The 23,342-nt window shown below is 34.3% G+C and overlaps 1 protein-coding gene across 3 annotated transcripts in view; it reads right to left on the bottom strand.

Moving 5' to 3' along the window:
* Positions 1–23,342, bottom strand: part of SPOPL (speckle type BTB/POZ protein like) — a 61,606-nt gene that overhangs the window by 21,017 nt on the left and 17,247 nt on the right. The gene's annotated exons all lie outside the window — the stretch shown is intronic.

Genomic DNA, 23,342 nt, shown 5'->3' with positions numbered 1-23,342 from the left:
TAGTAATTTTTTAAAGAAATAAAGTCATAAGCCTTTATGCTATGTAACACTTGAAGTCTAAATAAAGTTAGTATTTGTTATTTTACAAAGACATACTTTCCAAAATGATCACAAATCAAAAAATAACATATAGTTTAATAGTCAGATCATAAATATGAAATTACAAAATAATACAGAAACTTACAACAATTAGTATCTGATTCACCTTCATTCATCTTTTCACTGACATATTTATGAAAATCAAAAGGGTTACAAAGTTAGAACAGCCCTGGAAGCTACACATACTAGTTACTCATCTGTCAGATTCAGACCCCAAAGCTATGACCAGCTGAAAACACAGAATGGGACCTAACAAGGAATGCTGAAGAATTATATACCATAGAAATCTACCCCTATCTTAGACAACAGGCTCTCTGATAAGACTTCATCCCTATCAGACTGTTCTCTACCAGATAATATGTACCATTATTACAAAACATCCTCCCAATTCTTGAACTACATCCACTTGGATGCATAATTAATCATCATAACCTGCCCAGAGCATCAGTGACTAGATGGTGCTTTGCAACCTGGAAAAGTCTATAAAAGAAAAGAGGCAAAATCCAAAAAAGCTGCGTAAGTAGTGTACTCTGAAGGGGAGTGTTTCAAGATTATATTCCAATACAAGGACTCAAGTGTGGAAAACCCTCTTTTCATTTAAGAATAAGTAATGAGGGAAAAAAACCACATAAGTCCTATAAAAAGAAACTACTAAGGGAAAAAAAGGGAAGGACTTCATTCAAAATGCAGAAGAAAATAATCTGCTGTGTCTACATCCAATGAAACAATAGTATGAAATAAGAAAACAAAGACTGAAGAAAGCTACCTGAAAGATATGTTAAAAAACAAAAAGACCTCCAAAAGGTATGAAAAAATGACAAACTAAAAATGAAGACGCATACTAAAAATTTGCACTGGAAATAACCAATCAAAATAAGAAACCACCAATATATATTTCTGTGAAATTTAAAAGGAGAAATAAATGTTACAAGTATCATGCTCCATGAAAGGAACAAAAATCAAGATGGCCCCATTTTCCTCCTCATTGTTAAATACGTACAGAAAACAGGACAATTACTACAGAGTTCTAAGGGATAAATGGCTGTAGCACAAGGATTGTACAGTGTATCATTTTGTATTCCTTTATGATTAGATTGTTTATGTAATTCCCCTTTTCAGTAATGGCATCTATACAAACACATTAACCCAAATGTATTTATGTAGGCTCCTCACACACAAATGGGTTCCTATCACATGATGTACTTGCAGCACAACACAGTGAATGGGGGAATCAGCAAAGTAGCCAGGCAAGGAGGTCAGGACGATAACACTGGGAATGTTCTATCAGGAGCACTTCAGCATTAAAGGACAAGTGAAGAAGAGCAGATGTTCCTTAATTAAGCAAGCAAGAATAGAGGAGACAAATGATTGAAGAAAGTAAGAGTGCCTCAAAGAAGTCAGGACATGAGAAGGGACTCCTTTCCAAAATGTACACACAGTTCATACACCTTAATATCAAAGAAACAAGCAATCCAATCCAAAAATGGGCAAAGACCTAAACAAACAATTCTCCAGCGAAGACATACAAATGGCCAATAGGCACATGAAAAAATGCACGGCATCGCTAATTGTCAGAGAAATGCAGATCAAAACTACAATGAGATATCACATCACACCAGCCAGAATGGACATCATTGAAAAGTCTACAAATGATAGATGCTGGAGAGGGTGTGGAGAAAAAGGAACCCTCTTACACTGTTGGTGGGAGTGTAGATTGGAGCAGCCACTATGGAGGACAGTATGGGGGTTCCTTAAAAAACTGAAAACAGACTTACTACGTGATCCAGCAATCCCACTCCTAGGCATATATCCAGAGAAAACTATAATTCAAAAAGACACATGCACCCCAATGTTCATAGCAGCACTAGTTACGATAGCCAAGACATGGAAACAACCCAAATGTCCGTCAACAGATGACTGGATAAAGATGTGGTACATATATACAATGGAACACTACTCAGCCATAAAAAAGAATAAAATAATGCCATTTGTAGCAATATGGAGGGACCCAAAGATTGTCATTCAAAGTGAAGAGGCCCAGAAAGAGAAGAAAAATGTCATTATGACATTATTTATATAAAGAATCTAAAAAATAATAACAATAATGACACAAATGAACTCATTATTATTTTGATTTCTTGAATATGTATAAGCATAATTGACTGTCCTTTATGATTGGATTACTGCATTCTATTGATTCTTATTTCGTAGTTGGCTTTATTCCTTTGATAACTATAAGTTTAAAAAGCTAAAGATCTAATCTGTTCTTAGAAACAATAATTAGTACATATATGAAAACTAAAAAAAGTGCAGTATACTATATATATGTATTTACATGCAATATAATGTGTATGTGCAGTCAAACCATAATAATTCTACATAATAAAACTGAAACAAAAACCTCTCAGCTGAATAAAAATAAAGTCAGTACACAATTTAAGAACACTGCACACTGTCACTTTAACAAGAATTATTCACTTCTACGTAAGCATTAGGTACTGCTCTGAAGTACCTCCAGCTGTTATCTTCAATTACTTTTATAAAACACAAATGGTTATTTATGTTTGAAAACAGAACAGCAAATAGGTAGTCACAACATTAAGTTGAGATCACTATGAGAGTACTGTCATTTTAAAGATGTTGGTTCCCCTTCCATATTTAACAGCTTCACTGAGGTATAATTTATATATCACGAAATTCACTTATTTTAAGTACACAGATCAATGATTTTTAGCGAATTAATATAGTTGTGCATTCATCAACATAGTTTTAGAATATTTCCAGCATCCCAAAAGGTTCTCTCCTCCCCAAATGTAGGCAACCACTAATCTGCTTCCCATAGTTATGTCTTATCTAGAAATTCCATGTAAAAGTAATTGTACAAAAGGTAGTTTTTCATGTCTGGCTTCTGCTTTTCTCTCTGAATATGTATTATAGTTCCCTGTTTCTTTGCATGTATAATAATATTTGGCTGAAAGCTGGACATTTCAGTTAATGTACTATAGCAACTCTGGATTCTGATTTGTTTTCCGATGGGTGGTTGTTTTTAGTAACCTGCCAGACTTAACTGCAGTATGTGTCTCTACCATATTGTGTAGATGCTGCTATCTGTTTGGCTTTTTATCCTTTTAACTTTTTTTGCCTGGTTAGCAAAGCTACAGGCTGTCCCCTTTCTTTCAAACTAAGTTTGCTACTCTTAGCTAACAGAACCACAGGTCCCTCCGCTTCTTTCTGGCCCCAAATCAAGGCCACCCGATCTGGCAGCAAAGCTGCTGGTTTTCCTGGCTAGCCTCAGGCTAGTAAAACTAGTTGGATATTTCTCTTAAGCAAATTCATAGTTAATAAATATACCAAATGAGGAATGCTTATTGACTTACTCATTAGGAGTATGTGAAAGGGATCTGTCTTAGTCAATAAATTTGCCAGTAGTCCTGAAGCAGGCTAATAAAATAAGCCATCACTACCAATTTTGAAAACAGCAAATCAAGAAAAGTATTTACAACACACATAGCACTCAAGGGGGCAATTTCCTTAATATTTAAAGAATTCCTAAAATTTAGAAAGAAAAAGTAAAGAATACAAATAATTCACAGAAAAAGAACTTCACCCATAATCAGGGTAACATAAATTAAAATTAAATTAAGAAGCCTTTTTTTAACCTAGCATATTAGTAATAATCAAAAAATATCAATTAGAATGAAAGGACAGGTGTTCTCATACATTTCTGGTGGGAATGTATTAAATTGTAAAGTTGTTTTTATAACTTCCCTTCTCACTTTTTTATGGTGAAATGTCTGGCAAAAAGGAAAGAAAATAATGCTAATAAATAAGCTACTTATTTTATATGTATGAAAATGCTGAAAGTGTTATTTGATATCCATGGGAACCAATTATGTGGTTTCTAGCAACTACGAATTTTTGTTCCAATTTTAAAAATTCAGAAAAAGGTAATGAGATGAAGAAGCAATTTGTAGGAGAATAACTAAAAATGGGGGGGAGGGGGACAGAGTTTAACACTGTTTGTAATCAATGAAGTATAAAAAGAACTCATACCATTTTTCACCTACAGTACCATCAAAAATTATTTTAAACTGTCAATTCCTGTAGCCAGGAAAACTGCAGAGAAGCAGATATTACTTTACTGGCAAGCCTTTTCTGTAGGCTTACAGTTAGTATCAAAAGAAATGTTTTTCTCAGATTCATCCTAGAAATTCATCTTGAGACAAGTATTACAACTGTGGGAAAAGATAATTAAGTACAAAGCATAGTATGTATCTACGATTTATTTATATACATAGAACTATGCAACCATCCTTAATTACAGGAAAAGTATTCAAGCTATGTTTTAAACTTTAAAAATTGGACAAAGTATGCCTAAAAGGACCTCATTTTAAACAGCATATACAGGCATACCTCAAGATACTGAGGGTTTGGTTCCACACCACCATGATAAATTGAGTATCACAAAGCAAGTCACATGAAATTTTTGGTTTCCCAATGCATACAAACATTATGTTACACTGTGCTGTAGTCTTATCTATTAAGTGTCAATAGCATTAAGTCTTAAAAAAGTACACACCTTAATTAAAAGATACTTATTGCTAAATAATGTAACCATCACCTAAGCCTACAGAGAATCATCTTTTTGCAGTAGTAATATCAAACATCACTGATCATAGATTACTGTAACAAATGAAAAAGTTTGAAATATTCTAAGAATTACCAAAGTGTGACACAGAGACATGAAGTTAACAAATGCTGTTGGGAAAATGTCACTAGCAGACTAGCTTGACACACGGTTGCCACAAACCCTCAATTTGTAAGAAGTGTAGTATCTGTGAAGCACAATAAAGTGAAGCTCAATAAAACCAGGTATGCCTGTAGAGTTATTACAAGTATGGCTGCATAAAGAAAAACAGACTAGCACACAGACACACTGAGTTTCCCTTTGGCACTCAAAATGCTGCTGAAATGCACATCTAAGTATTTACAGAGGCTATCTCTGGATGGTGAGAATTTTTTTCTTATTTGTTTATATTTTCTAAATATGTTATAGTTCAATTACCAAAGAAATACAAGTCATTATTTTTTTTAAAAAGCAGAAAATCAGTTATTTGCATGCTCATATAAACCCACAGAAAATGTGGTGTGGGTGTTTGTGCGTTTGTGTATGTGTGTGTGAGAGAGAGAGAGAGAGAGAGAGAGAGAGAGAGAGACAGAGAGAGAGAGACAGAGAGAGAGAGACAGAGACAGAGAGAGAGAGAGAGAGAGAGACACTTTCCAAGTCATAGAGATTGAGAGATGTTAGGTCAAAGAAGATGGTATGTCAAAAAAAACTTTAACATTAATCTTTGAGGTTTCTATAAGAAAATGCTATTTTAAGACTAATAAAATGTGTAAAAATAAGTTTAAAAAATCTAGACAGTAAACAAAATTCTTTAATGCCTTTACATGAGTCTTTACCTTACTCAAGTTAACTCACAACATAATCCATATATATAAGGCAACTAAATAAAATGTTACAAAGATCTTGGTTTTCTTTCCAACTACTCCTTCAAATGATGTAGTTATGTAATAGGGGTATGAAGAATGCTGGGGAGCAGATTGCATCTGTGCACATTTACATTATGTATCTTGTTTATTTTCCCCAACTCTCTAAGATAGGTGATAATAATCCCATATTAATCATGAGAAAATGATTAGAAAGGTTTAGAAAGCTTACTTTATTTCAGACTGTAATCAGTAATCAGAAAGTGGCACAACACAAATTTGCCTGGCTCCAAAGTCTATGCTTTTTCCATAGAATCATGCTGTTCCTCCTGATTTATAGAGCTGAAACAGCTCTTATCTATCTGGTCCAACTCTTATTTTATAGACAAGGACCAAGATGAGAGAAATAGACTAGACTAGAAAAATAAACTGTCCACATTCACACTGTTAGATAAATATAAGAAGGACAAAGATCTTCCACTGTCCATTTCAGTGCTATTTCTAGTATTCTGATTTTTTTTCTTTTCTTCAAAAGAATAAAAAAAGATAGTAGACCATGGACTACATTCAGGACTTCTTATTTTCATTCTTGCAAAAAAAGCTTGCAGAAAGAAAGCACAACCAAATAAAATCTAGAGATTAATTGTAGATAATCAATCTGCACAAATTAACAAATAAGAAAAGGTTTCATCCATATTCTAAATATGTTTCTTTTAAAAAATTTTAAGTGTAATGTTTTCTAGTTTTATTTTTAAAAAAGCAAGAACTGTTACTGGAATAAACACATAAGTAATGTTATACTTAAAATGTTTGAGGGTCAGAATTAATGTTCTATTATATATATGTTACAGACACACTCAGCTATAAAATTCATCATGAAGAATTTCAAATATTCAGAATATATATAATCATGTTAGACAACCTTCTTCCTACCATCAAATGTCTTCTTACCAAAAGCTATCTACATCCTAAATTTGCTATCATAGCAATGAATTTCTTCACATTCTTATTATGTATCTGTGAATCCCTAAACTATAGTGATAGACATTTACAGATGTACTGAAGTATATGCACATTGACCTCACCAAAAATGGCAAAGTGGGAAATGCCAAAACTCCATCATCCACAAAATTGATGAATAAGCTGGCAAAAACCATCAGCATCAACTTTTTTGGAACTCTGGAATGGAATCAAAAATTCACAACCAGGGAAATGCTTCATGAAGAATGCAGCTGCTGAATTTCAGCAAGAAAGGGCTGTGGCATTTTAATACTCACTTACCACGGCCCCCTCCCCAGTGCAGTGGCAGCTGTGAAGACATCAATGCACATTCCTGGTGCAGGTTGCTGGTACAGAGGAAGCTATATGGACTTATAGTAAAAGAACTGTGGTGTATGCTTTGTCCAGGCTGGTAACCTCCCCAAAGAGCCAGCTTAAGGGCTTGCCTTTGTTTTGCCTGCATTGGAGCTTGCCCAAGGTAGAAGGAACATTCTGGGTGGCAGCATTTGTCAAAGCCACTTAAAGGCAAATGTATTACTGTACCTGTTTGAAATAGGGTAAGTGTTGGGGCAACAAAAAGCCAGAAAGGAAAGCCTGGGGGGAAGAAACTGAGAAAGATACTTAGGGGGAACTGCTTTGAGAAGGTCCCATAAACACAGAAGGCCATGTGCATACCTGGGGCCAAACACATGCTTGAAAAAAGTCTTTGCAGATGACATGACACTATATATAGAAAATCCTACAGATGTCACCAGAAAACTACTAGAGCTCATCAATGAATTTGGTAAAGTTGTAGGATACAAAAATTAATATACATACAGAAACCTGTTGCATTTCTGTACACTAACAATAAAATATCAGAAAGAGAAATTAAGGAAACAATCCCACCTACCATCGCATCAAAAAGAATAAAATAACCTAGGAATAAACCTACCTAAGGAAGCAAAAGAGCTGTACTCTGAAAACTAAGATGCCGATGAAAGAAACTGAAGATGATGCTTCATCTGTCACATGACAGATGGAAAGGTATACCATGTTCTTGGATTGGAAGAATTAATATTGTTAAAATGGTCGTACTACCCAAGGCAATATACAGATTCAATGTAATCCCTATTAAATTACAAATGTACCTTTCACAGAATTAGAACAAAAAATTCAAAAATTTATATGAAAACACAAAAGACCCCAAAGAGCTAAAACAATCTTGAGAAAAAGAATGGAGCTGGAGGAATCATGCTCCCTGACGTCAGACTATACTATCAAGTACAGTAATCAAAACAGTATGGTACTGGCACAAAACCAGACATACAGATCAATGGAACAGGATAGAAAGCCCAGAAATAAACCTATGCACTTATGGTCAACTTAACTATGACAAAGGATATACAATGGAATATTACTCGGCCATAAAAAGAATGAAAATGCCATGGAGAATATACAAATACAAAGGATATACAATGGAGAAAAGACAGTCTCTTTAATAAGTGGTGCTGGGAAAACTGGACAGCTATATGTAAAAGAATGCAGTTAGAACATTCACTAACACTATATACAAAAATAAGCTCAAAATGGATTAAAGACCTAAATGTAAAACCAGATACTATAAAACTCCAAGAGGAAAACATAGGCAGAACACTCTGACATAAATCACAGCAATATTTTTGTGGATCCGTCTCCTAGAGTAATGAAAACAGAAGTAAAAATAAACGAATGGGACCTACTAAACTTAAAAGTGCATAGCAAAGGAAACTATAAACAAAACAAAAAAACAACCTACAGAATGGGAGAAAATATTTGCAAAATGATGTGACTGACAAGGAATTATTTTCCAAAATATACAGACAGCTCAATATAAAAAACAAACACCCTACTGAAAAAATGGGCTGAAGACCTAGATAGATACTTCTCCAAAGAATACATACAGATGACCAACAGGCATATGAAAAGATGCTCAAAACTGCTAATTATTAGAGAAATGCAAATCAAAACCACAAAGAAGTATCACCTCACACCGGTCAGAATGGTCATCATCAAAAAGTCTACAAATAATAAATGCTGAAGAGGGTGTGGAGAAAGGGGAACTCTCTTACACTGTTGGTGGGAATGTAAATCGGTACAGCCACTATGGAGAACAGTATGGAGTTCCTTAAAAAACTAAAAATAGAGTTAACCATATGATCTAGCAATCCCACTCCTGGGCATATTTCCAAGAAAACTCTAACTTGGGAAGACACAAGCACTCCAGTGTTCAAAGCAGCACAATTTATAATGCCTAAGACATGGAAGCAACCTAAATGTCCACTGACAGATGAACAGAAGATTTGGTATATACATATACAATGGAAACTACTCTGCCATAAAGAGAATCAAACAGTGCCATTTGCAGCAACATGGATGGACCTAGAGATTATCATACTAAGTGAAGTAAATCAGATAGAAAAATAAATATATGCTATCACTTAGATATGGAATCTAAAAAAATGATACAGATGAATTTATTTACAAAACAGAAACAGACTCAGAGACATAGCAAGTAAACTTATGGTTATCAAAGGGAAAATGGTAGGGAGGATGAATTTGGAATTTGGGATTAATGGATACATACTATTATATGTAAAATAGATAAACAACAAGGACCTACTGTGTAGCACAGGAAACTATATTCAATATCTTGTAATAAGTTATGATGAAAAAAATCTGAAAAAGAATACATATTTTATGTATGTATAACTTAATCACTTTGCTATACACCTGAAACATTATAAATCAACTATACTTCAATAAAAAATAAAAATTAAGAAAAGACATAGCTATAAACATATATGCACCAAACAGAGCTCCAAACTATATCAAGCAAAACCTAATAAAATAGGAGAGAAATAGACAATTCTACAGTAACAGATGGAAATATCAATACCTGACTCTCACTACTTCATTGAGCAATCAGGATGATGATCAACAAAGAAATAGAGAACTTAAACAACATTATAAAACAACTAAACCTTAACAAACATTCACATGTCAAACAGCAGAATATATATTTTTTTTCAAGTGCACACGGAACAATCTCCATTTAGACCATATGCTAGGCCACAAAATAAGTCTAACAAATTTTAACATACTGAAAAAATACCTTCTCTGATTGCACTAAAACTAGGAATCAAAAACAAAGGCAAAACTGGAAATTTCCTAAGTATGTAGAAATTAAACAAAACATTCTTAACCAATGGGCAAAAAATAAATCACAAGAAAAATTAGAAAATACTTTGAGACAAAAGAAAATGAGAACACACCATACTAAAATTTATAGGATGCAATGAGAGCAGCATTCAGAGGAAAAATGTAGTTGTAAATATGTACATTAAAAAAAGAAAAATTGCAAACCAATAAGCTAACTTTACATCTTTAGGATCTAGAAAAAGAGCAAACTAAACCCAAGGCTTGTAGAAGAGAGGAAATAAGATCAGAGGGAAGACAAATGAAATGAAGAACAACAACAACAAAAAAAGAAAAAATCAAACAAAACCAAAGTTAGTTTTTCAAAAGAAATCAATAAAACTGACAAATCTTTAGCAAGACTGACGAAGAAAAAAAGAAAGAAGACTCAAATGACCAGAAAATGAAAAGTAAGACATTACTAACAACCTTACAGAAATTAAAAGGATTATAGGAGAATACTATGAATTATTATACACCAACAAATTAGATAACCTAGAGGAAATGAACAAACTCCTAAGAAACACAAAGTATCGACACTGACTCAAGAAGAAACAAAATCTAAACAGAGTCTTATAACCAGTAAAAAGCCTGAATTCATTAATCAAAAACAAAACAAAACAAAACAAAAGCCTTGCTGCATAACAGTTTGAGGAGCTCCATGGAGTTGCTTCCCAGTGAAATTGGTGAAAATTATAAAATAATAACCACTTAAAGTCTCTGAAAGTGGTTCTGAGGGCATAGAGGAAATGAAGAAAGATGTGTTCAAGAAAATCTACCAGGAACTGTAAGAAAAGTGAGAATCTATGGTGTTTGAACCAGGAACTGCCTTTCCGTCCATCCCTGCAGCTCAAGGAGTTGGAAACTAATCCATCCTAGTTCAGCCAAGAGCACAGTGTTACCTCTTTTCCTATCGGGCTTGGGCATCTATCTTACTGAAAAGGACAGGATGTCAACATTTTCCATACTATTGCTGCAGCTAAGTTCTTAAGTGGCCAAGAAATGGGGGGAGGGGGCGCCCTTCTTCCACGCAGCCCCTTCTGGTGAGATGTGGTATCTACCTTACATGTGGTGCTGCTGTGGCACAGACTGCTATTGTTCCAGCTTGTAAGGTGGGATTTCCACACTGGAAGAGCCAAGCCAAGAAGACCTGATGGTACCATTCCCTTCCTTTCCCCCTATTCTACCAAGTGCTCACAGAGCAGAGGTATCAATGGGAGAGAAATACCTCATTGAACTCACTCCATACTCCAGAGATGTGACTTGGGATATTCCCTACAGGCAGAAAGGGGCCATAAAGCAGCTCCAAATCTTTTCCCAGAGAAACAGTGATTCACTTGTAAGGGAATAAGCAAAGGTGCTCTGAAAAATAGTAGAGGTCCTGGTGAAAAGCAACTGAGAGGAGGCTAGAGGAATCTTTAGATGTAAAAAAGCTAAACTGTAGGCTGATTTGTTTGCCAAAGAACAACGGAAACAGCTAGGAGGAGCCTTCCTGGGGTCAGAACAAATTCAAACACTGATTTAGGACACTATTCCTCCAAAACAATCAAATATGGTTAGTGTATGGAGCAATTAATGCCTTGGGACATTGCTAAAAATTATAGAGCAATTAACATTAGATTAGTGGACCATAACAGTTCTAAGTCATCAGGAAAGAGACAGTCAAGAAGAGCCTTGCCTATACCACTGTCATCCGAGGATAAACTGTGGGAAGACCCAGGGCTATGCCCCCAGAGGAGCAACATCAGAGGCTGTGTGTGTGTGTTGGAGGGAATGGGGTGGATGGAAAGAAAGGAGAATAGATCTTACTAAAATAACCCAGCCAGTCACTAAACTAATAAACAAGGAAGTAACAATTATATGCACTGGGAGAAACCAGCTCCAAGAATCTCTACATTACATAAAATGTCTAGTTTCAAACAAAAAAATTATACAGATTTTCTTTGCAAAAACATATAAACAAGAAAGTATGATGCGTATAATGAGTTAAAAAGTAGGCAACAGAAATTGTAATTGTAGGAGATTTCAAATTTAATAGACAAAAGCCTTCAAAGTAGTCATTGTATATATGCATAAAGAAGTAAAGGAAACCATGATTTAATAATTAGAGGGAAGTATGTTGACAATGTCATACAAAAATAGACCATATCAATAAAGAGGTAAAAATTACTTTTTTAAAAAGAAAATTCTAGAGTTGAAAAGTACAATTGAAACAGAAAAATGACCTAAGGAGCCATGTTCATATACAGTAGATATGAACTAGTAGAAGAATCACTGAACTTGCTGAGATTAATAGTGTTAAACAATCCATAGATTAAAAAATGAAGAAAAATGAACAGTGCCTCAGAGAAATGTGGGACCCTATTAAGTACACTGACATACATATAATGGGAGTACTAAAAGGAAAGAAGAGACAAAATGGAACAGAAAAAAAAATATTCTAAGAAATACTGGCTAAAAACTTCTAAAATTTATCAAAAAAAAAAAAACAACAATAATTAAAACCAATAATACACACATTTAGGAAGCTCAACTAACTCCAAGTAGGATACACACACAGGGATCCACAGATAACATCATAGTAAAAATGATGAAAGCCAAAGACAAGGGAAAAATAGTCACTAGGATGGCTACTAAAAATAGAAAATTATCAGCACTGGTGAGAATGTGTAGGAACTGGAAACCTTGTATATTGCAGGTGGAAATGTAAAATGGTTCAGCCACTGTCGAAAATTTGGCAGTTCTTCAAAAAGTAATTCCATTCCTAAGTATATTGCCAAAATAATTGCAGACAGGAGTTCAAACAAAAACTTGTACATGAATGTTCACAGTATCACACTATTCACAATAACCAAAAGGTTACTGGCTGATAGTCTAAATGACCATCAACTGATGAGTGGATAAGCAAAATGTACATCCATACAATGGAATATTATATAGCCACAAAAAGTAATGAAGTATTGATATATGCTGTAACATAAATGAACCTCAGAATATCATGCTAAGTGAACAAAGCCAAATGCAAAAGGCCATACATAGTATGATTTCATTTATATTAAATTCCCAGAATAGACAGATATATATGGACAGAAAGTAGATTAGTGGTTGCCAGGGGCTGGAGGGAGGGTGAGAGATGGAGAGTGAGTGCTCAATGGGTATGGGGTTTCCTTTTGGAGTAATAAAACGTTCTGAGAAGTAGATAGGGGTGCTGGTTACACAACACAGAATGTGCTATAAACACCAATGAACTGTAGACTTTAATAAAACTGTTAAAATGGTAAATTTTATGTTATATGAATTTTACCTCATTTAAAAAAAAATGCACACACATCCATATCCACATATACACACATATTTCTTTTGTGATTAAAAAGTAATGGAAGTAGTTATAAAGTTTCTTCTGTAACTGTTGAGATTAAATTAGCCACTATTAGAAAATAAAGTACCAAACAGATGATTTTTAGTAACTCTCAAGAGAATCATTTTTAACAATTGTGTAGTATCCCTAGTGTTAGCTATCAGCAAGCTTCCAGGCCAACCAGAATATGAATTATCCAGCAAAGTTCAGTTTCTTTTTTTTTTTTTAATCATACTATCTAAAGAATATTACCAAAAGTCTATCCAGTTATATAATGTGACTAGCATTTTTATGAGCCACCTCTTTTGTATTGTCATCTGTAACCAGCTCAAGTCTTCTGGGAGCTATCTTAATCAACTGTGACGTTACTCACAGCATTTTTATTAATTCTTCAACTAACAAAATGTAAATCACTCTGTAACTGTGAAATACTACCGTATTTATCCTAAAGGTTACTGGAACTGATTCAAGAAGTTATGACAGAAAATACTGCCTGAATGACTAGGGCATTATGCTGAACACCAGAAATTGGCACACTGTAACTGACTATAGTTCAATAAAATAAAATAATTAAAAATTTTAAAAACAGGTCAACAACAACAAAAAATACTGCCTGAAAAAAAAAAAACTGAGATCAAAGCAATTTTATATATAGCTCAACTACAATTACATAATGAAAGGAAATGAGTTAATAATGTAACTTAATATATATTAAACAGTTTTGCTAAGACTTCTCTGGAAAAATAAAGGTGATAAAATAATAACAATACACGTATCATAAATTTCTTAAATCTCTTTATATTAAGCATATAATGACTTCACAGAAATGCAATAAACATTTATTACATGTATTATATGCTTAGATATATTGTGCACACTACAGGACCCTGAAGTACTACAAAGATAAGTAACATATTGTCCCTGCTCTGGAGAATACTATAATATAGGAGGAGAGACAGACACATGCTAGGTTACTTGCAATATGGTAATATGACAGAGGAATGTACAGAGTAATAATGAAGCACTTTCAGGACAGGAAGGATATCCTGAAGATGGTTCCTGACCTGGATTCTAAAGGAAGCAAATTATAGGAAGACCACAAACTACAGAACAGATTTTAATCACAAGGGTTCTATATTGAAAACAAATGTGAATCACTGTTTTGTCATAAATTCTGTAATCTTACAGACACTCGGCTTTTCCTTTGTCTATCAGAAGACTATACTACCTCATTTCTCTATGGATGGTGAATGGATAACATGAAATTTTATACATACATATATATATAGTGCTTACACTCAGCACAGCATGATTACTAAAATAGACGTATAGCAGGGAAAATTTCACAGGTTACACCTGAAAATAAATAATTTGGGCAGAGGTGGTAAGGGTGGTAATAACTTAGATAATTAATGTACACAAAAAGTACTTAGAGGCTATTATGGGGTCTTCTGCTTCTGAGTATGATGGAAATAGCTAGCAGGTGAAGTTCTGCTGTGATGTAAAAACCTGGATAAAAATAAAATAACTGTTTAAAGTCATCTAGAGCTACTCAAGCAATATGGACAGAAGGTCCCAAGATTCCAGTGAAGAGGGAATCACCTAAAGGTTAGCTGATAGACTACAGATACTTTTTCTCAAATTACCTGAAAAACAACACTTTCCAAAACTGACACACAATATGAAAGAGAAAAGCACAAATAGTCCCAATTTTATTAAAAATCTAATTATTAAAAACCCTTCCACAAGGAAAACTTGTATAGATGGCTTCACTGCACAAGCTCTTCCACAAAATAGAAAACAATAACAAACTTCACAGCTTGTTTGATGAAACCAGTGTAATTTTTATACTGAAACCTGTCAAGTACATTACAAGGAAGAAAAATACAGGAAAGTCTCTTGTGAACATACCTGTAAAAATCCCAAGCAAACTAATAGCAAGTCAAATCTAGGATTGCATAAAAATTATAATTATTTCATGACTAATGAAATTTTATTCGAGTAATACAAGGGTGGTTAACGTTGGAATCTATTAGTTTATCCGATTAACATAAAATGGGGAAAACAGACCACCTTGATAGTGCAGAAAAAACATTTGATAAAATTTAATACCCATTTGCAATGAAAAACTCTTTAACAAACTGCAAACAAAAGAGAACTTTCTTAATTTTACAATAAGTGTCTTAAAACACATACCCACACACCTACAGTAAAATTTCCTGGTGAGACAAGACAAGATAGACGACTATCAGCACTTTAATTCAACACTGTACTCAAAGTCCTAGCTAGTACCTTAAAGAAGGAAAAATTAAAGGCATAAGAACTGGAAAAGAAGAAAATTATCATTCCCAAGTAACACACACGATTGTGTACAAACTAACAGAATTGAAAAGGAATTTTGTACAGGTTGCTGTATATAAAGTCAACATACAAGAATCTATTGTATTTCTATATGTTAGCAACAAACAATCCGAAAATGAAAAAATTAAAAGATGCCATTTATAATATAATTCAAAAATCCACTTTTCCTAGAAATAAATCTAATGAAAGATGCTCACAAATTCTACAGTGAAAACTACAAAATGGTATTGAGAGAAAAGTAAAGAGAAATATGTCATGATTCATGAAATGTAAAATACAATCTTGTAAAGATTTCTCCCCAGACTGACGTATAAATTCAGTGCAATCACTACCAAAATCCCAATAGTGCTTTTTGGGGAAATTAACAGGTGAATTCTAAAATTTATATTGATATGCAGAAGGGTCAAGAACACCAAGGGCATTCATGAAGAATAACGAAGCTGAAGGACTCTAAGTATACATCAAGGATATGATATCAAGGCTTAAGTATAAAAAATGAGTATAAAACATAGCTACTGAAATTAAGACAGAGTGGTATTAATGAAAAATTAGAGAAATTGATCAATGGAAGAAAATAGAGTCTAGAAACAGACGCACACATATTTAGCCAGCTCACTTATGACAAAGGTAATAATGAAATGCAGTGCAGAAAGGATGGTCTTTTAATAAACGGTCCTGAGTCAAACAGTCATATAGAAAAATAAAATATTGACTCCTACCTTGCATCATATACAATGATCAACTGCAGACACACTTCAGGTATAAATATGAGAGTAGAGCAATAAAGCTTTGGTAGGGGGTGGTGGAAATGGGAGAATATGTCTATAACTCTGGGGAAGGCAAATATTTCTTAAGCACAACAAAGGATAGAAAAAAATGTCTGCAATATCTGTATCTGATACAAGACATATCCAGACAGAATATAGAGAATTCCTACAAATTATTATTAAAAATGCAGGCAATCAAGCAGAAAAATGGGCCAAAGACAATAAACATATGAAGAAGTATTTGACATCGTCAGTCATCAAATACACTAAGACAACAATGTGATACCACTACTCATGAAACAGAATGGATAAAATTTTTTAAAAAGATAATACATGTTGGCAGATAGGGAGAAATACATCTCTAAAATTACACTGACAGTGAAAGTATAAATTAGTCTAGCCACTTTGGAAAACTGTTTGCAGTATCTGCTAAAGCTAAACTATTGAATAGCTTACACAGCCCATCAGTTCTATTCCTGGGTATATAGCCAACAGCATACACTCATATGTTCATCCAAAGATGTGTACAAGATTGTTCAGAAACAAACTCTAGATATAAATTTAAAAAAAGCAAGAAAGAAATAGCCGAAAACTGAAAACAATTCAAATGTTCGTAAGTGATAGAATGGATAAACTGTGGTGCACTCATCTAGCGGAATATCATACGGCAATGAGAATAAACAATCTATTACAACACGCAATATGGGTAAATCTCACAGACACAAACTTAAGCCAAAAAAGCCAGATATGCTGTACGATTTCATTCATACAAAGTCTTTAACAGGTAAAACTAACTTCAGATATAAGAAGTCAGAACAGCAAAGGTGTAAGTGAAAAGGTTTTAAGGAATTATGGATGATGTCGAGGTTTGTAGTTTAGAAAACAGACAAGTCAATGATAAAGGGAACTGATGTAAGAAGCAGAATAAGAAGCTGAGTTTTTGGACAATTTAAGAGTATGAGATATGAGGAAGGTGGGGAGAGGAGTTACCAGCATATTCAAAAAGACCAAAAAACATAGCCTCACAGAAGTGCACACACACAACAATGATACAGCAAGATGAGTGTTATTTATTGGCTCCCTATGAGCCTAATCATGCAGAGGCCTGCTACTTTTCGCTAGGTGCTTACTAAGTGGGAACAAGAATATCTAGTAGCCAAACCCCTGTGTGCTTGCTACCAAGTCCAATAAGCCACCAACAAACTTCTTCATGTAAAGTTTTCAACTCATATAACGGGAATTTTTCTCTGCAAAAGCATCTTCAGTATTATACAGAAAATCACTGTGAAAATTTATGTTGTAATAATCCACTTCATAGCCAACTTTGAAGAAATTTATCTGTTCTACAAACGCTATCTAAAATGTGTAACTTTCTTCCTGAATAGAAGCAACATAATAATACCAAGAATAGATATTTGGTAAAGACTTTCTATATGCCAGGCTTAAGTATTTATCTAATTTGATTCCCAAAATAACTCTACGAGAAGGGTAATCACTGCCTCTGCCAGTGTTGCAAGTGAGTAAACCACAGTGCAAAAAGGCTAATAAGTAATATGCCCAGGATTATAATGCTAAAATATGGCAATGCCTTCCTGCCTGCCTGCCTACCTGGATTCAAGCCTAAGCTTATACTAAATTCTTAAAGATGTCCTTTTCCAGCATGTTAGTAACAGAAAAAACAAATAAACAAACAAAATCTGGTTTTAAAAAGCCAAGAACAAAGGGTATTCATACCCTCTTCCAAACTCATGTAACAGATATATGGCCTTCTACCAATTTTCTAATTTCTAGATGCCTGGATCAGATATTGCACCCAAGAGGGAACTTTAAAATCAGTACATAGTTAAAAGCAGTAAAGTAAGCACATGTCTCTGTCTCTTTTATTTCCTAACTTACCAATGATATGACAAGAAATTTTTATAGAAGAATGAGGTTATATCAGGGCTGGAAAATAAGAAAGGATGATACCAGTGGATCAGAAATTTTGAGAAATTCAAGGCAGATAAATGGAAACACATTAGCAGAGAAGTCAATTAGATAGGAACAAATCAGCAGAGAAACAAAAGAGAAAATCATATTTGGGAAAAGACCCCAAAATGTAAAATAAAACAAAATAACCATGGTAGAAATGGAGACAATTCAGGGGACAGAACGGTACACTTAAATAAAACAAAAGTAAGCTGCTTTGAAAAAGTGGTCAGAAGACAAGAATTCCTGTTAGTTAAAAATATAAATGACTGAGGGGAGGATCTGGCCCAAGTAGTAGAGCACATGCTTAGCATGCATGAGGTCCTGGGTTCAATCCCCAGTACCTCCTCGAAAAATAAAATAAATAAGTAAACCTAATTACCCCCTCATACACATACATACACACACACACACACACACACACACACACACACACACAATGTGTATATATATATGACAAAATAAATCCAATGGGCAAGATAAGCAACAAATTAAATAATTAATGGAATTAATTAAATAAATTAAATAATTAATGGAAAATAAAAGATAAAGATTACTTGTGAAGAGACAAACTAAAAACACAAATCTAAGAAATAAGAAAAGTTAGGGACCTGGAGTTCAGATTGGAGAGATCCAGTATTCCAAAAGAAGATCCAATTGGTGCTCCTGAAGGTGATTAAAAACAGAAATAACAGGATATATAAAGAGAAAAAAACAGAAGACCATTTCCATGATCTCAAGGAAGACACAGGTTCCCAGACAGGCCTCACCAAATACAATAAATGCTTACCAAAAAAAACATCTGGACCTAGACACATCCTGGTAAAACCTCATAGTCCACCAAATAAGAGAAAATGCTAAAACTTCTCATGTTATCTACAGAGAAGCAGGTCACACTGAAATCTGAATGCTGTTAAGACATAAGGACAAATGCTTCTAAGGTTTTTAAGAAAAATTTTGAAGTTAGAATTTCATACACAGAATCATTCAGGAATGCAAGCTGAATAAAGGATATTTTCAGATAGTAAATACTTGAAAAGCTTGTCATTCTATACTGAAAATTACTCAACAAACCCAAAGAACTTCAAACTTTCTTGTATGACACATGTAAAAACCATGTGGTGTCATGTCTATTTATAAATTAACGTATTATTGTACTAATATAATTATGTACAATATAAAGCATATCAAAGTAAAAATTAAAAATAATCAGATAAGAATTAAATAATTTAGTTTTTAATATATTCTGACACCCTCTCCCCAAATTATCTTGTATAATAACCCGTTTATGTGGATGCTTTGTTTTGAAGAGCACAGCTCTAACCAAATGAAAAAGAAATCTAAAGAAAAAAACCATGAGACTGAAAAAGACAATAGGACTGAACAGGTCTTGGAAGAGAAAGAAAACAAACAAACAAACAAAAACTCAGAGAAACCACTAGAATTTGACACTTAGAAAATTTTCCATTTGTCAAGTTTTTATATACATAGGATTACATTTCATTCTCTGAGGCCATGACTTTGTTCTACAGTGTTTATATAATCATGTTATAAATATTCCCAGGTTTAAAATTTTAAGAATTGGTTTGTAAATAAAGCAAAAAAGAAATTACACTTACAAAATGCAAACACCTTGATTCTGTAACATTAACAATGTCCAATAAAAGCACTTGATAAAATTCAACACCAATTTATGATAAAACCTCTCACCAAAGTGGGTATAGAGGGAACATATCTCAACATCATAAAAGCTGTATATGACAAACCAACAGCCAGCATAGTACTTAATGGTGAAAAACTCAAAAGCTTCCCACTAAAATCTGGGACAAGGATGCCCACTATCACCACTCCTATTCAACACAGTCTTGGAAGTCCTAGCCACAGCAATCAGACAAGAGAGAGAAATAAAAGGGATCCAAATTGGAAAAGAAGAGGTAAAAGTGTCACTATATGCTGACGACATGTTACTGTATATAGAAAACCCTAAAAGGTACACACAAAAACTACTAGAGCTGATCAAAGAATTCAGCAAGGTAGCAGGTTACAAGATTAACGTTCAAAAATCAGTGGCATTTCTTTACACTAATGATGAATCAACAGAAAAAGAAAGTAAAGAAACAATCCCCTTTAAAATAGCACCCAAAATAATAAAATACCTAGGAATAAATCTAACCAAGGAGGTGAAAGAATTATACACAGAAAACTATAAACCATTGATGAAGGAAATTAAAGAAGCTTTAAAAAATGGAAAGATATCCCATGCTCTTGGGTTGGAAGAATCAATAGTGTTAAAATGGTCACACTGCCCAAGGCAATCTACAGACTTAATGCAATCCCTATCAAATTACCCAGGACATATTTCACAGAACTAGAACAAATCATAATAAAATTCATATGGAACCATCAAAGACCTAGAATTGCCAAAGCATTACTGAAGAGAAAGAAAGAGGCTGGAGGAATAACTCTCCCAGGCTTCAGACAATACTATAGAGCTACAGTCATCCAGACAGCATGGTATTGGTACAAAAACAGACATATAGACCAATGGAATAGAATAGAGAGCCCAGAAATGAACCCACAAACTTTCGGTCAACTAATCTTTGACAAAGGAGGCAAGAATATACAATGGAATAAAGACAGTCTCTTCAGCAAATGGTGTTGGGAAAACTGGACAGCAGCATGTAAAACAATGAAGCTAGAACACTCCCTCCCTTACACCACTCACAAAAATCAACTCAAGATGGATCAAAGACTTAAACACAAGACAAGATATAATAAACCTCCTAGAGGAAAATACAGGCAAAACATTATCTGACATACATCTCAAAAATTTTCTCCTAGAAGAAATAAAAGCAAGAATAAACAAATGGGACCTAATGAAACTTACAAGCTTCTGCACAGCAAAGGAAACCATAAGTAAAACAAAAAGACAACCTACGGAATGGGAAAAAATTTTTGCAAATGAAACTGACAAAGGCTTGATCTCCAGAATATATAAGCAGCTCATACGACTCAGTAAGAAAAAAATAAACAACCCAATCCAAAAATGGGCAGAAGACCTAAACAAGCAATTCTCCAAGGAAGACATACAAATGATCAATAGGCAAATGAAAAAATGCTCAATATCACTAATTATCAGAGAAATGCAAATCAAAACTACAATGAGGTATCACCTCACACCAGTCAGAATGGCCATCATTCAAAAATCCACAAATGACAAATGCTGGAGAGGCTGTGGAGAAAAGGGAAACCTCCTTCACTGCCGGTGGGAATGCAGGTTGGTGCAGCCACTGTGGAAAACAGTATGGAGATTCCTCAAAAGACTAGGAATACACTTACCATATGACCCAGGAATCCCATTCCTGGGCTTATATCCAGAAGGAACCCTACTTCAGGATGACACCTGCACCCCTATGTTCATAGTAGCATTATTTACAATAGCCAAGACATGGAAATAGCCTAAATGTCCATCAACAGGTGACTGGATAAAGAAGATGTGGTATATTTATACAATGGAATACTACTCAGCCATAAAAACTGACAACATAACACCATCTGCAGCAACATGGATGCTCCTGAATGTCATTCTAAGTGAAGTAAGCCAGAAAGAGAAAGAAAAATACCGTATGAGATTGCTCACATGTGGAATCTAAAAAAACCAAAAAAACAAAAACAAAAAAACAAACAAAGCATAAATACAAAACAGAAATAGACTCAGATATAGAATATAAACTTGTGGTTGCCAAGGGGGCGGGGGTTGGGAAGAGATAGACTGGGATTTCAAAATTGTAGAATAGATAAACAAGATTATACTGTATAGCACAGGGAAATATATACAAGATCTTATGGTAGCTCAGAGAAAAAAATGTGACAATGAAAATACACATGTTCATGTATAACTGAAAAATTGTGCTCTACACTGGAATTTGACACAACATTGTAAAATGATTATAAATCAATAAAAAAAATGTTAAAAAAAAACCCCACAATGTCCAATAATTTGGAGATTGCAGAAGCCAGGAGAGGAACAAGATTATCATTCACAGACGTAGGTAACAGTGTCCAGAACTAATAAATAAATAAGAACATTATTAATAGAAACCACTAACAGAATTAAAACCAGGCGCAATTTACAGTGGGAAGTGGAACTGGGAGTGGAAAGGTAATTTCCTATTCTTTTTACTCTTATGTAATAAGAATCTCAATATAATTACAACTTCTATTTTTAAAAAGTATTATAAGCAGGGGGGGGAAAGGCAGTACACAAAACAGTATGCCCATTTAAAAAACTGAGATTGGTTACTGGCTGCCATAGTCATCTCACATTAAATCTCTCTCCTGCCTCCATCACCCCCCTTCATTTACAGCTTTTAACTAGTTAGTTTTATGTGCACAGTTGTGTTTTTACCTAAAGTACGTTCTCTGTAAAGATTTTTCTGTGTTGTATTCATCTCTGTAGTGCAAAGCCTAGCACAATGCTCAGTGTTCAAAATGTTTTTTTAAAAGAGGGAGAGGACTGATTAAATGGGCTGAGGAAATTAATGGAATAGCTAACTCAAATGTAGACACAAAGAGAGAGAAAAGCCATCTTGTAGTTCCAATCACTTAAAACCAGTTTCTCTAAAGTTCACTAAAATGCATATGACACAGAGGAAAAGTCTCCTCTTTAAAACAGAAACAGCTGTGACTCCCAGTAGAGTGATTCAACTCAGTGGCAGCATATCTAGACACAGGTCTTAGTGAAAATCTCAGGGGGCAGGAACAGGGGGTGATGAAGGATACAGCAATGGAAGTGTTCTGAACAATCAGAGAAAAAAAATGGAAAATGGTAGGAAGACCATTCCTCCTTCTTGATCACATATACTCCTATATAAGGGAAAAGCCAAAAGAGCTGGAAGGCGTTGGAGGAGCACCCACGAGTCATGGTTGATGATGACGATATTACACAGGGCCTCAGTTTAAAACGAACACACACACACACACACACACACACAGGTTGAGAAAATACTTCCATTTACCTTACAGTCTACTTACCCAGGCCCTTAATTTTTTCCTGAGTTTGGCCACTGAAGGCCTAAGTGAAA

Source organism: Camelus dromedarius, chromosome 4 (assembly GCF_036321535.1).
Source record: "Camelus dromedarius isolate mCamDro1 chromosome 4, mCamDro1.pat, whole genome shotgun sequence".
NCBI lineage: Eukaryota > Metazoa > Chordata > Mammalia > Artiodactyla > Camelidae > Camelus > Camelus dromedarius.
This window is presented reverse-complemented; position numbering and strand designations above follow the sequence as displayed.